This window comes from Benincasa hispida, chromosome 3 (assembly GCF_027475165.1).
Source record: "Benincasa hispida cultivar pf3 chromosome 3, pf3_genome.v1.1, whole genome shotgun sequence".
Taxonomy (NCBI): Eukaryota; Viridiplantae; Streptophyta; class Magnoliopsida; order Cucurbitales; family Cucurbitaceae; genus Benincasa; species Benincasa hispida.
Genome location: NC_143480.1, coordinates 58,016,552 through 58,024,231, shown reverse-complemented (window position 1 = coordinate 58,024,231; position 7,680 = coordinate 58,016,552).

Genomic DNA, 7,680 nt, shown 5'->3' with positions numbered 1-7,680 from the left:
GAGGCTATTGCGTCCCTCCTTTGGTCGCATACTTCTAAGCCAACGCATGTCCTAGCCCATGCATAGCTGTCTTATCATATCAACCATGCATTAAGCCTTCCTCGTTTCATAACATAACTTTAGCGTGCATCACATACTCCATCGTCTAGCTCGTTGTCTAGTACTGCGGCCGCATAGCACCATTGCATAGCATTGCTGCATAGCACCATCGCATAGTGTTGCCACATGACACATCGGGTAGCATTGCCGCATACCATCGGGTAGCATTGTCGCATGCCATCAGGTAGCATTGCCGCCTGCCATCGGGTAGCATTGCCGCATACCATCGCGTAGCATTGCCCCTTTTACTACCCAATCAACCAGAGCGCGTAACTCCAATGCCCAGCGCCTATGTCTGCGCCACTTGAGGCTGTCGCATGCTTTGCCAACCTCTTACGACATAGGCTGCCACATGCCTTATCAACGCATCATTCCTTTCAACTCATGCGTTCATCCTAAGTACCAACGCATAGTTTATCCTTGCCTTCAACACTTAGCCTCTACAAGCCTTGGTTGCTACATACGCAACCTCATGTGTCCACACTTCTCCATCAATGCATGCCTAGAGTTTGCTTCCATACTTAGCCAATTTTTTTTATTGTTATATTATCTAAAACTCACCCAACTAAGTATTTCTAATACTTAAAATTTTCTTCCTCCATCTTCCTACTTTCGTTACCTCCTTTCATAATTTTACTTAACATGCATGTTACTCATTTTGTAGGAAAAATGGAGTACGGGGTTTACACATAATATATCTACAGTGAAGGGAGTTCAACTATGGGCTTTAGTGAAGTGACCCATTAGTTAACGAATGGGAGTAGTTAGATCGGTCTAATGAGTTTAGCCAATTAATCTCGAATTGTTGAAGCCCATGATCTATAAGTCCACGAGGTCCCTCTACTAGCTCGGAAATGAATTAGCTCTAGAGTAGCGTGATAAGTTAATTTGAAACGTTCAAATTAGAATCAAACGGAATTGGAGAAAATATATTTAAATATGATTTAAATATATAAAGATGAATTTGTGTAAAAATTAATTTAATATTGGATATTAAATTAATTACAATTATTTAAATTGTTTAAATAATTATTTATTAATTTTATTAGAAAATTAATTTATAAAATTAATAAATTTTTATTTTAGAAATAAAATATGATTTTAAAATCAAAATAGATTTTGGAAATTGAAAAATTACACAAAATTGAAAAATGGGCTTTTCATGTTCATCTTCAACTAGCTTACAAGGAACCCACCTCTTCCTTTGGTTTACTCCAAGCATGAGCTGCATCCCATACAACACATCTCTTTGCATGATAATCTGTAATATATTGAAGAGATTGTAATGAAGAAAAGTGGGATGAACCGATTGAATTTTTGCTGAAAAATTCGGATGAAGATGGTGTTCTTCAATGGGTTGGTTTAATGAGCTTTCTCCATATTCCCTTTGATTCAAGCTTATTTTGAGTCTCACGACTCAATTTAGAGTATCAAGAGAATAGTAGGGAAGATCTTGTGGTGGTCTACACAAGGATTCGGAGGATTTAGCAGCTGGAAATAGAGATTTTGATGGTTCAGTTAAGATATGTTCATGAAATCCATTAAACTCTGTTTTAACATGTTTCTTTTATGCCAAAATTAATCAATTAGAATGCTTATGGATCCTGAAATCTTCCGCTGCGTGATGGTGTCGATCCAACAGAATTTTCTTTAAAATTCTCTATAGATTGCATGCCCAATTTTCACTCCAATATCTTCATTATATTGCAGATCAACATGCAAATGAGAGAGTTGCATGAGTTGCAGCTCATGCTTGGAGAAGACAAGCAAAGATGAATGCTTTTTGTGTGAGCAAGTAAATAGATGTATAATGGAAAATCAAGCTTTTCCATTTCGTGTTTTGTTTTTTCTACATTTCCAATTTTATCATAAAATCAAAAATGATTTTATAAAGTCTATTTTGATTTTAAAACTGAAAAAAATTAATTAATTTCATAAATTAATTATTAAATAAAACTTGATTAGTTTAATATCAAATATTAAATTAATTTTTACACATATCCATCTTTCTATATTTAAATCATATTTAAATATATAAATTCTCCTATTCCATTTAATTCACAAATTAAACACGTAATTATATCTTATATAATTACTAATTCCATTAATTATAATTTGAACGTTTCAAATTAACTTGTCACGCTATTCTAGAGCTAGTCCGTTACAAGCTAGTAAAGGGACCTCATGAACCTACAGATCAGGGCTCAAACAATCCGAGATTAATTGGCTAAATTCATTAGACCAGATTAATTCTCATTCATTAACTAATGGGTCACTCCACTAAAGCCTATAGTTGCACTCCCTTCACTATAGATATATTATGTTCACATTATTTAACATAATCAGCAAGTCGACCCTTCACAGGTTGTTCGTAACAATGGCTGGATCAAATATCTGTTTTACCCCCGAGATTACATCGTATTCCTCAAGTTCCTATTGATCCTCTAATGAACAACTGGTTTGTGATCCAATCACTAAACCAAACTCTCTCAGGCTAGTGAGAGAATGGGGCCCCTTGTTCAAGACCTGGATTCAGTACTTGAGAGAACAATCTTTCCCCTATCTCTAAATTAGGTAGATGTGAACTCGGCGCTGTTGAGTCAACCCTCACCTATGTAAATCTAAAGGAAATCTCAAATAAACAAGATTTCATAGTTAGCTTAGGATTAAGATCAAGTTACCTAGGTCATCTAGGTGAATTAGTCAGTCTTATACAGTAAACAACGTTATAAAGTAAGAGTAACTTATTTCTTGGTCATGATCTTATGCAAACTCATTGCATAGGACGCCCCCACTCCTCATGTCATAACATGTACGAATTATGATCACATTGTATGTAGCACTTTACAACTCTTTGTAACAACTACAAAGTAGGCCACATCCAATGGTGTTACCAGAATAAGGTATCCAACCTTATTCAAGCACCATAGATCATTTTGACTATTTACTCGAACCTGATCCACTCTTATGTCTCCACATAAAGTTCAAATACTCGTACAATAGTCATGGGTCTTAGTTATTGGATTTAGACTTTCATACAATTTATGATATCAATAATAAGTATATTGATTAAAGAAAATGTTTATCATTTTACAAACTGCGAGTTTTAGGACATAAAACCCAATAATACTCCCACTTGGACTAAAACTCCAGTAGATCAATATATACAAATATATACAATGTTGAGTTTACATGGAGAGAATAAAATGTACAAATATAATAAACTAGGGCATTACAATACCCATAAATTCTCCCACTTGCCCTAGTGATACAAAACTCGTAGACCTAGTCTTACAAGGTGACCCTCGAACACTTTAGCCGAGAAGGCCTTCATAAATGGATCAGCTAAGTTGTCTTAAGAAGTAATCTGGGTGACGATTACGTCTTCTCTATATACAATCTCCCTGATGAGATGATACTTCTGTTCAATATACTTTCCCTTTTTATGGCTTCGTAGTTCATTTGAATTTGCAACTGCTCCACTATTGTTACAACAAAGAGTGATAGGCATATATGCGTATTAGGAACTACTTTCAGATCTGTCAGGAACTTTCTGAGCCATACTACTTCTTTTGCTGCTTCACTTGCAGCTACATACTCAACTTCTATTGTGGAGTCCGTAATACAACTCTGCTTGATGCTTCTTCACACAACTGCTCCTTTGTTTAGAGTGAATACTGACCCTGAAGTTGACTTCCTCAAATCAATATCGGTCTGAAAGTCAGAATCAGTGTATCCAGTAAGGATTAGATCCTCATCACTATACACGAGCATATAATCTCTCATTCTCCGAAGATATTTGAGAATGTTTTTAACAGCAGTCCAATGGTCATGACAAGATTGGACTGAAATCTGCTGACAATTCCTACGACATAGCATATATCGGGGCGAGTACACAACATTGCATACATCAAACTCCCAACTGAAAATGCATATGGAATTCGATTCATCTCCTCAAACTCTTAAGGTGTCTTAGGACTCTGTTCCTTAGACAGGTGAATTCCGTGCCTAAAAGGTAAAAATCCTTTCTTGGAATTTTGCAATTTATATCTAGACAACATCTTGTCTATATAAGATGCTTAAGATAATGCCAATGTTCTGTTCTTGCGATTCCGAACTATTTGGATTCCAAGTACATACTGTGCTTCTCCCAAATCTTTCATTTGGAATTGTGAATCCAACCATCTCTTAACGCCAGCTAGATATTCTACCTCATTCCCAATGAGTAGAATATCATCAACATACAACACCAAAAAAGTGACAGTTTTGTTGACGGTTTTCTTGTATACACAGGGTTCGTCAACATTTTGTTAAAAGCCATAATATTGATCACAACGTCAAATTTCATATTCCAGGATCTAGAAGCTTTTTTTAATCCATAAATGGTTCGATTAAGCTTGCAAACATTTTGCTCTTGACCCTGCTGTATAAACCCTTCTAGTTGAGACATTTAGATACTCTTTTCAAGATAGCCATTCAAAAAAGCTGTCTTGACATCCATTTTCCATATTTCATAATCATAAAATGTGGCTATGGACAAGAGTATTCTAATAGACTTTATCATGGCAACTAGAGAGAAGGTTTCTTTAAAATCTACCCTCTCTCTTTGGGTAAACCCTTTTGCCACAAGTCTAGCTTTGTAGGTCTATACCTTACCAGCTTGGTCTTTTGCCACAAGTCTAGCTTTGTAGGTCTGTACCTTACCAGCTTGGTCTCATTTTCTTTTGTAGATCCACTTGCAACTGATGGGTTTTACCACTTCTGATTGATTTACAAGATCCCAGATAGAATTGAAATACATAGATTCCATTTCAAGGTCCATGGCTTTAATCGATTGGTCTTTGTCCACATCGTTCATTGCTTGATTAAAACACAATGGATCCTCTAAATCATCATCTGATATAATGAGTTGAGTTTCAATTAAACCCATGTACCGGTCAGGTTGTTGCACAACCCTCCCACTACAACGAGGCATTCTCAACTCTTGAGAATGATGTGGAGTATCAGTTTCATCAACAACTCTTGTTGATGTACCTGCTCTATCAACAACTCTTGTTGAAGGACCTGCTTAGGGGTGTACATAGTCCGGGTTGGGCCGGGTTAGAAGACTTCTGTGGATCAACCCAAAAATTCAGGTTGGCTAATAATGAACCCTATTAGTTCTTTTTTGGGGGGTCAACCCAACCCAACCCAACCCAAAATTTTCGGGTTGGGTCGGGTTGAGTCACCCGTTCTTCTGAGAGAGCGAGATATTGAGAGAGAGCGAAATCTGAGAGAGCGAGAGTTTCCAGTTTTTTTCTTTTTAACTTGGGAGTTTGTAAAGATCATGGTCGCTCTCTCCTTCAATCTCGCTCTCTCCTACAATCTCGTTGTCAATCTCGCTCTCTCCTTCAATACCTAATTTACGTATTAGTCCTATATATATATATATATATTCGAGTCGGGTCGGGTTGACTCGACCCTGAAATGGGGTAACCCCGGACCCAACCCAAATTTAATATTTTTTAACATTTTTAACCCAACCCAACCCAAAATAAAATCTAACCCATCCCAACCCTTGCAGTTTGGGTTGGGTAGTCCGGGTTGGTCAGGTTATCGGATTTTTTTAACACCCCTAGACCTGCTTGATCAACAACTCTTGTTTATGCATTTCTCGTTTCTCTGGACATTTCTTCTATTACAAGCTTACTGCAAGGTTGATGGTTCTTTATATAATTTCCTCCAAGAAAGTTGCATTTTTCGATACAAATACTTTATCTTCCTGAGGATCATAAAAGAGACCATCTTTTGTTTCTTTTGGGTAGCCTACAAATAGGCATACTTTTGAACGCTGTTCCAACTTTTTAGGATTTTGCACCAACACATGTGCTGGACAACCCAATATTTTGAAGTGATATAAATTTCCTTTACGTCCTCTTCAAAGCTCGTAAGGTGTTTCAAAAACACTTTTTGAGGGAACTATGTTCAAAATACACACCACAGTTCCAACTGCATGTCCCCAAAAAGAATTTGGTAACTGAGCATAACTCATCATGGAACGAACCATGTCCAACAAGGTTCTGTTTCTCCTCTCTACCACATCGATCTATTGAGGTGTGCCAGAGGTTGTGAGTTGAGACTGAATTCCTTGTTCTATCAAATAGTTATGGAATTCCATGTCCATATACTCACCACCTCGATCTGATCGAAGTGTTTTAATCTTTTTACCTAATTGGTTCTCAACCTCAGCCTTATACTCTTTGAACTTTTCAAAAGTTTCAAACTTTTGGTGCATTAAGTGAACATGCCCATACCTGGAATAATCATCTACAAAACTGCTGAAATATTCATACCCTTCTCTTGCTCTAACATTTAAAGACCCACAAAGGTCTGAGTGAATCAGCTTTAGGGGTTCTTTGGCTCTAAGTTCTTTTCCAGAAAAAGATATTTTTGTCATTTTACCCTCAAGACAAGACTCACATGATGGTAATGAACTATCTTCCAACTTATTTAGAAGACCGCTCTTAACCAATCTTTCAATCCTGTTGAGATTTATATGACCCAGTCTCAAGTGCCAAAGATAGGAATTTAGAGAAATCTTCATTTTCTTATGAGTCCCAACCGTTTTAAACATCTCTATGTTCAAAATAGCTTTGACCTCAGTTGGTTTTAACATGTACAAGTTATTTTCTAATTTTGCAGAGTAACTCTGTTTATTTCCCATATTGATGAACACTTCATCATTTTCAAAATAAACTTTATGATTTTATTCTAGAAAACAAGAGATAGATATTAGATTCCTTTTCATAGAAGGAATATAATTTACATTTTTCAAATAAATGTACTTATCTCCTATAAATAACTTCATATCTCCCACTGCTTTGGCTGAAACAATCTCCCCGGACCCTACCTTAAAGATTGTTTCACCTTCTGTCAACTGTCTCCAGGAACTTGTTTCCTGTGAGATAGTACATACATGATTAGCGGCACCTGAATCAATTGTCCAGATTTTATCGTTTTCCACTAAACATGCTTTGATAACAACTAAATCATATTTATTTTGTTGTTCGAATTCTGCACTTTCATCTACATAGTTCATAATTTTAGATGAGTTGGGAGATAGAGGACAATCCCCTGTTAAAACACTTTTGGTGTAATCAACCGCTAGTAATTTGTTTGTCAATTTGATTTTACTGTTATATAAATTGGAAGTGAGTATTCTAGAATTCGACATGCTGATAAAATTCAAACAAATTCTAATTAGCAAATTGTAACTAAATCCAAGATCAAGTTTTAACAAAAAATAATAATGTATCCATAACCATTATTTATTTGCAACGATACTTTAGTGAGTCAGAATATGTTCTACCGAAGGGCAGTCACATACTCCTTTACTAAAACAAACAAATTTGACCAAACACTATCTCTGGAATAACTCTTATTCCTATTGTCTCCGGAATAACTCTTATTCCTATAATCGTTTAGTTATCGAAATTCATTTTCAAATTTGACCAAACACTATCTCTGGAATATGTGTTACCGAAGGGCAGTCAAATATATCTGTAGTGAGGAAGAGTGCAGTTGGGGGTCTTTAGTGGAGTG